This window comes from Trifolium pratense, linkage group LG2 (assembly GCF_020283565.1).
Source record: "Trifolium pratense cultivar HEN17-A07 linkage group LG2, ARS_RC_1.1, whole genome shotgun sequence".
In the NCBI taxonomy this organism is placed as follows: domain Eukaryota; kingdom Viridiplantae; phylum Streptophyta; class Magnoliopsida; order Fabales; family Fabaceae; genus Trifolium; species Trifolium pratense.
Window position 1 is genome coordinate 32,770,633 of NC_060060.1, and position 8,936 is coordinate 32,779,568.

Here is an 8,936-nt window from a genome sequence, read left to right on the forward strand (position 1 = left end):
CATTCCTTTTGCAGAAAATATTGATGATGTCCTCACTTATATTATGGACAGACACTTCATGTTCAAATAGAAAGTAGTGGTGCATGTAAAAAGTAATTTGAAAATAAAGTAATTAAAAAATCGTGTTGTGTGGCATTTGCTTAGATTAGCATCCATTATTTCAAAAGTGAAGTGTATATGAATGAAACTTTTAATTTATTTAACTAAGATCCTCCAAATTGATATTAACAATTCTTATGTAGCCAACTTTGGCCTTCTAGCTAGCTTTTTATCATATGTCCACATTTTGTTGACATAATAAAGCAATCCAAATTTAAAGATTAAAGACTGAATAGTACTAGTAGATTTTATTTTTTTAACTTCTTTCATCTCTTCAAACCTTTATTAACATCCACAATTTCATAAAGAGAAAAATAACATCTCATAATTTGAATTAATTTTGAGTCTTTGGAAACCTTTTATTGACAAAACTAAGGCTCAGTTTGGTTCTGCAGTAAAATTTCCGCATTTTCCCAAAACTACGGCAAGATTTGTGTTAAGATAGAAGCTCCGTTTTGTATAGCCTCTTGAAATTACTGCGAGATTGCCACGGTAAATCCACATACGCAAATCTCTTGCCACCACCAAACACACTATTATACTAGAAATTGTGTAAAACTTTTTAACACTATTTGTTTATATTATAATAATCTATAATGCAAATATCTTTAATGAAATTTGCTACTAATAGGGGCACTACAAGTCTACAATTGATTTTCGTCAAAAAAGAGAGTCTACAATTGATGCTTCATGCAAATATTAAACCTCTATTTTGGTAATTTCTTGATCAATTGACTCAAGAATTAAAAAAGAAAGAAAAAGGCTATGTTGTCTACTTAGCAAACATGAGTTGCAATTATGAAGCAATTTGAAGGAAACCGATTCCTTTAATGTCGATCGTTTGGTCTAAATGTGTAATCTGAGTCGTCCAATTTCACATCAATTATCGATATTCAATAATATTGTTGATTGCGTATAATTATGTAATATTATAGAATCCTCATCTTAATTTGAATTATCATGATCCATGATCACTGTTTCCTGGTTATTAATTAGTGTCAAAATGATGGACCAGGATTCCATGCATTCGAATTTTTGGTGCAGTCGTGCAGTCACTTGATTTACAGTCGTCCGATCAAGATCAGACGGTCATGATTTAAAACTGTATTTATTAATTGCATTTATCTAAACCGTCCGATTGTGATCGGACGGCTATAAAACGACTGCATTGAAAATTGACTGCACACGATCCATTTCCCAAAATGATGCCAATGATAAGTTTCAAAGCTGTTGATTGGCTTTTGCAATCAAGCAGCAGCTACCATAATAGTCAGTTGGTCCTTTTTGGAAACCTCTTGTCATGTCAGTCACATGACAACTGTATTTATGCAGGATGACATGATTTTATGTTCAAATATCAAATCATGTTTTTTTTCTTTGCTCTTCACTGCTTCTGGAATTTTGTTTTTTTGCTTAATTTTATACTCATAATAATAATAATAATAATTTATATTTGGAAATAAAAAATTTATCATTAGAAGTGTTTTCAAGTGTTTTATGCGTGTAATTTTGAAATGCCTGTAAAATATAGATAGTAAAATAAAAGGTAAGCGAGACAAAGATAACTTATGTCTGTCTCGCTTACCTCAGATAAGCACATACAGTTTTCAGTATTTTGATGTTTAAATAACATACCCGTAATAACATACAAATCTCTCTTTCTACTGGTTGAATCTTTTCCTTAGAAATGAAAACAAAGAGAATAAAATTGGAAACATTTGAATATTACACATAAAACTTAAGCAAAATCATTTTTGTGATTAAAAAGCCAATAGAATTCATACATGAAAAAAAGTGATCAACCGAAAACTTTCTCATCATTTAGGAATCAAGATATTGAATTTCTCCACCTTCTAGTAGTCTTTCTGTTCTGTTCTGCAGCTTCTGGAACAATATTATGAGGTGAAACATCATGATCATGATTTTGTTGTACATTTGTCATCTTTGTAAGTTTGCTCAATTTCTTCCAACCACTACTCCAAGCTGAAGTTTGCTTCTGCTTTAACATCTTATCAAATTGTTTCTGCAAATTTTCCATATCATTTTGAAGCTCCAAGTACTTTGCTTTCACACTCTCAACCTCAAATTTTAGTGTGTTGACATCTTTTTTAGCAGATGTCCATCCTTCTTGGAATGATTGTGGCGTTGCCTCGAGAAGTGTTTTTCGGTTTGTAACAATTGGTTGAGGAAAGGATTCAACATCTTTCAGAGAAGGGTTGGATAATGCAGTACTTATTTTTACCTGTTCGGCGAATAGGACTTGTACAACTACTCTTAGTGGAAGCCTTTCATTTTGTGCAGCATGCATGCATGCATCAATTGAGAGTTTTTGACAATCCATTACGCGGCAGAGTCGCTTCCTTTCGTGTTCAGAAAGTGTTGGATGTGCCTGTTAGATTACTTCACAGATAAGAAATCCAATAGTAGAAATCCATACTCATCAATATTTTTTTTATCCTAAGGTTTGAGTGAATCACCAAAATTGTTCTTAAAATTATAAGATGTTGTGAATCCCCGAGTCAACCACATTAGTTATTTTGAGTCGGTCAATTTTGTCACTAAAATTACTCGACAGAAATTAATGTCATCGAATATCTTCAGTTTCAAGAATTATTTTGAAATTATTCAACAACCTCAAATAATGGATGTACAAGTTAACCCTAATGTTTTTTAAGTAAGGACTAATTCGCAAAAGTACCGCAAATCGGTACTCGCAAACCAATTTACGGTTTTCTCTAGCGAATTATGCGAATACGATAGTTAACCTTCTATGCATATATATCCACTTAAAATAAGATCCACCGTGCTTGATTACCAAACTAAATGTAGCGAATTATGTGACTATGACTCTTACTAAATATCACTTGGAGTTTGATTACTCCAGGTGATATAAAACCATTGAAAAAGTAAATAAATAAACAATTTTGATTTATTGTTTCTTAGAAATAGGAAATAATTACCTTAAGATATGAATCAATAGCTCTATAAAGTCCATCATCACAGGTTCTAGCTGATTCAGGCAAAGCTTCAGCAAGTACTTGAAACTTTGTCAATGAAAGGTTTCTATCTCTTGCAACCTCAGTAAGATAACTGTCAACAAGCCTTGCTACTCTTGCTTTAGCATTAAGGTTACATCCCAAATGTTTCTCAGAAAATGATTGTCTTTTAGGACTAGAATTTTCGGTTTGTTCTTGAACAAGAAAATGCTCGAGTAGTCTCAAAACAAGATCAACATCATACATCATTGTATCTCCTTTATTATAACAAGGAATTAAAAGATCAGAAAGTGTAGCTTGCTCAAATTGCATTCCAACTCTTTTCTCTAATTCAGTAACCAATGCAGGTGCGACCTTTAACATGATTGCCATTCTCAAAAGCCGAAGAAGAAAAGTGCATGAAACAGTATCCTTTTGAGGAGGAATAATGCTTATGAGACTCTCGATTATCATCCTTTGTTCTTTTGCTTGAAGACTTGAAGTTTCTTCTCTATTACCGGAAACAATCATATGAAGTCCTCCATCGCCTTTGATCCAGCTACTACCGCTGCTACTACTACTACTATTACTATTACTGACACCGCAATTGCTGGTTTCATCGAATGTGATTGATGTTTCACTAACCAATCCTTGTAACCATTTAGTTGCATAATGCATTATTGCCGCACCAATTAACTCAAATCTCATTCCTTTTACCTTAATAGCAGTAATGACTCTAACAAAGTGATCAATTCTAAGGATTGAAACATCTTCGAACCACCAATCGGGAGGAACTAGTTGATTCCTACTTGGACTTGTATCTTTCATCATATCATTACTATTATTATTAGAATTCCATCTTGGACTTGAAATTTTCGATGATGATCTTCAGTGTAAGACCATTTTATCCCTTTTGGATTAGCACAAGCTTTCCAAGCTATAGACTCACTGCATCGACGAACAATTTGAAGATTCTCGGACCACGGTGATAGCTTTTCGCAACTTTTCAAAACTACTATAGAGTCTCTCCATGATGATAAAACCACATAGCTAAGAAATGCTTCTGTTTTGAATATAAGATTACCTTCTTCTAAATCTTCTGTCATTTCTAGATACTCCGCGGCACATCTTAGTCCTGAGATATTTCCTGCTGTTAAATCAACAGCAATTCCATAGCAGAACTTGGCTGCAAGTTCAAAAGCCTCAAATCCACCAGGGATATCATTCATAACTATCTTATTCACATCCGGTTCACGCGATTCATATATGACTCTACTCAACTTTCCGCTTCGAGATATAAGAGGATACTTTCACAACAAAGGGAAAACATGAACACAAATAATTCAACTGTAATATAAATTAACTAGTGCCTTATCTTAGTGTAAAAATTACTGTTAAATATATTTTTAGTCCCTACAAAATTCAGGATCTTTCAAGTTTAGTCCGGTACAAAAATTAACTAGTCTGGACTAAACTTAAAATATCGTGAATTCTGTAGGTACCAAAAACTGAAAAAATTATAATTGAAAGAATTGAAAACCTTAAGAAACAAAAAATAGATAGCTACCTTGTGTAAATGGAAATTAGCTTCTCCAATTTGAACAAGAAAATCACTTGGAATATCAGTTGCAACATACCTGCATGAAAAATACACCAAATTAATAGCATTTTCAAAGGGTCCTAAACTAATATTAATACTAATTAAGCATTTTAATTAACATACCAAGAGTGACCTCTTTGTAGAAATCCTTCAGTCTTAACAGCAGGTTTGTTTGAAGTGAGAATTCCATCTCCATATTTGTGTCTAGCAGCTGAATCACTCTCAGATTCCCACATAATGGATGAGAAAAAAACCAGATTCACAAAATGTACTGTTTTAAAAGGAAAGTTAGCTTTAACTCAGAAAGAATCAAAACCAAAAATATATAAAAGGAAAGAGAAAAATAAAAGAGTTAGTTAGTTGAGTGAAAATAGTAAGAAATCACATGGAATGGTTGAAACTATTTTAAAGTTATCTTAAAAACTTGTCGGTTTCTTCTTAAAAACATGCAACAAAAATTTCTTGGAAGTGTTACAGGCTGTGATGAAATGGGCAGATAGTACCAATGAGTTAAATAGTGAATCATGTATTAAGTACGGAAAGCAAGTTCCTGTGTCGTATACATGTCAGTATCAGACATGACATCGATGTTTATAATTGCATTAAATTATGTCATTTTTTAAAATTATTATCGATATCGACATAGTCATGTTTATTCTTTTTAAGATTTGGATTGGATGGTAGAAGTGTATGTATAAGTAAGGACAGTGGCAGTTTCAGGGTCTTTATGCTTCACACAATACATGTCTTTTCCTTTTCAGTACACTTTTTTATTCTTTTAGTCTGTTGTTAATTTTTGTTATGTCATAAAAAACATTCCTTTTATGATTAAAAGAATTCCACTTTCATGAATCATGATAGGATTTGGCTTTTATGGGTGTAATTAATTAAATAATGGAGAATGTTAACATGTGAATATATGACACATGTTAAGGTAGTAAAAATAGAAATTATGCCTTAGAATTTATGGATTTTAACTTTTCAAGCATTAAATGTCTTGTATCATTAAATGTTAAATTTCTATATTAAGATACCTTATCATGTGCCCTATATGCACATGTTAACAAGACCCTTAAATAATTAATCAGAGGAAAGATAAAAGATAAAATTTGCAATAGTTATTAACAGAAAAAAAAAGTTGAAATAAGTTGGATTATTTTGACAACTTTTGCAATAACAATCTAATTTCAGAGGAAAGGTAAAAGATAATTTTCTTCTTATTTAGCCTCTTACTTCTTGAAAAGAAAAAACAAAGTGGCGGTGGATGATGGGATGGGAGGCAAAATGAAAGTGACATGTGTGGCTATATGTTTCGTCTTACTCTATTCTACTAGTACTGACTACTTGTAACCAAAATCGACAATTGCTATTTTTACAACCATAGACCTTATGTTATTATAGTACTACTATAATAAATAAATGTTGTAGGTACAATAATTAAATGTTCTAGTATGTTTGAGAATTGCAGATGAATGATTGGTGTAAGATAATTAGTCGTGGCTGCCTGTGTAAATTAACATTCTCTGTCTGTGTGTGCCTGCAATGCATTACATTACAGTGCCTTGACTCCAACTGTTGCACTAGTAGTGTAAATTTTTAACAAATTATTTACTACTCATCATAATTAGTCATGGAGTTTAATTGATATGTACCGACAGTGTAAAATAGTTTTACACCATCGTCCAATAAACAACCATCATTTTGCCATGTCATATCAAGAAAGTGGGGTGAAATGGGGTGATGTGGCGAAAAATATGGTTGGTATTGGTTGATAGTGTAAAATTATTTTACACCGTCGGTGCATATCAATTAAATCCTTAGTCATGGTAGTTTTTTGTGTATCAATAAATTAAGTCCTAGTAAGCTCAAATGCCATCATAAATATCTTACTTTCTTCTGCCTTGTTAAACCATATTTTCCATTTCGAAATAAGTGTTACATTTGCAACAAATAAATTGTTTTAAAATAAGTGTCACTCTAAGTTTTTAATGTAATTTTCATTGTTTATTTTGTACCTTCTAATTAATTAATGTTATGTATTGTCAAAAAAAAAATAATTAATGTTATGTGTATATTATTCTAAAGTTATTATTTTCCCCTCTACATATTGCAGATCAAATTCTCCCCTCTACATTTATTTTTTTTGGTACATCTCTACATTTATGATAATAAAAATACATCAATACTATCTTTGGCCCTTTTTATAATTTTTTTTTTATACAAAAAATTAATTTTTTAGATTTATTGAATAATTGATATAGCTGATTTATATTATAAACAAAAAATTACTTAATGAATCTAAAAATTAAAATGTTTCTTATAAAAAAGATAGAGTATTTATTTATCATCTTTTTTTAATCTGTTTGAAGTGATAAACTGCGACATTTATTTTGAATGGAGGGAGTGATGCGTATCCTATAACAAATTTTAAGATACATCTTTGTCAATTAATTTTGATATTGATTATTAAAAGTTATAGTTATTTTTTTGTTGTTAAAGTTATACTAGTTACTTTAGCATTTTAGCCCTTAAAAATATGAAAAATGCAAGAATGATCCCTTCTCCCTTCCATTTGACCAATAGATCATTAGATTTGTTCAGGTACAACAATGACTTGCGATCTAAGAAATTGATTCAATCAAAATTTAGAGACAAAATAGGGTCTATTGTGAGTGATATCTACGGAATTGAGTGTAATGGAAGAGGAAGGACTTGAACGACTTGGGAAATTTAAGTAAAAGGGATCAACTAATAATTAGTAACAAGTCGAAAAAGTTGTAAAAAAAAAAATTAAGACATCGAGGGATATTTAAAGATAAATTCAGAAAATAATGCAATCACATAAGACTAGGTATTTGTAGGCCTTAGTTGATTTAAACCCAAAAACTCCACAATGAAATAATTTTGGGCCTTAAAACCTTATTGAGGCCCAATAAGACAATATTTTGAGAATTTCTTTTGGCGTCCATTGAATTGTCTTATGCACCCCCTAAAATAATCAAAATACCCCTTCCATTACTTAACTAGTGAACTCAGCGGACGTGTAGAATTTTGAAAATTCCTTGTTAGGGGGTATTTTTATCTCAAATTTCTCATTTTTATAACGTCCGTTACTTAAATAGCGGACGTGTAAAAACTTAAAATTTTTATGTCATGGGATATTTTTTTTTGTTTAAATTTCTCATTTTTATAACATCCGCTACTTAAGTAACAGAAAGGTAACATAGAAAACTAAAAAGACGCGCGAGAACTACAGGGCAAAAAAAAACTCTCCAATATCATGGGGAGAAACAACTGAGGACAATATCACAAAGAATAAAAATAAAATATCACCCAAATCATATGATAGGAGTAAATTTGAGGATCTCAAACAGCAATATATCACTTTAAATAATACTATACTGTTTAATGCAGGTCAGCTCTTCTGCATATACTCCTAAACATGTAACTATAGTAATATTCAAGTGTTTAATGCATATAGGACTTTAAATAATACTATATTGTTTAATGCAGGTCAGCTCTTCTGCATATACTCCTAAACATGTAACTATAGTAATATTCAAGTGTTTAATGCATATAGGACTATACTGTTTAATGCAGGTCAGCTCTTCTGCATATACTCCTAAACATGTAACTATAGTAATATTCAAGTGTTTGAATATTACTATAGTTCCTTTGTTTGTTCCTTTGTTTAATGCTGACCATCCTGTGTTTATTGATGTTGTATTGTGAGCTATGGAAATATTTTTTATTTTCTATAATTTCCTGTGAAAATGTGTAACACATGCTCGAGTATTTATTTCTAAACATTTTCATGTGACACAAAAAATAATATGATCAAGACCATGAGGGAAAGTACCGGCATCAAATGCCGGTATGGAAACTCGAACACAAACTCGTTCAAAAACGAGGGTGTAGTGCCAACTGTCGAGTGTCGTGATCTCCGTGCAATTTTTTGCAGTCATGGGAACAACTACCATTTAGATGGTACCTGCGACACTATTCTTCACTTCGACGTCCATGGGCAAATCGACACAAATCTGCTGTAAAGCGACAATTGCCCGCTTTCCAAGCCCGGCAAACATCATGCCTGAATAGGCAAGAAAGGCCAAATTTGCATGGAACATTATCTAAAATGTTCCGGCACGGTGTGTCATGTACCCATTTGTTGTATACCCATCGTACCCTCCTCCTAGGCTGTCCCTCCTGCAACAGACAAGTAATTGCACAAATCAAGATACAACTGAGTAAATATACTAAAT

General features: G+C 31.8%; 1 pseudogene; it reads right to left on the minus strand.

Annotated features, from left to right (window-relative positions):
• Positions 1–1,606: 1,606 nt before the first annotated feature.
• On the minus strand, positions 1,607–5,168 carry LOC123910578 (annotated as a pseudogene).
• Positions 5,169–8,936: the final 3,768 nt, after the last annotated feature.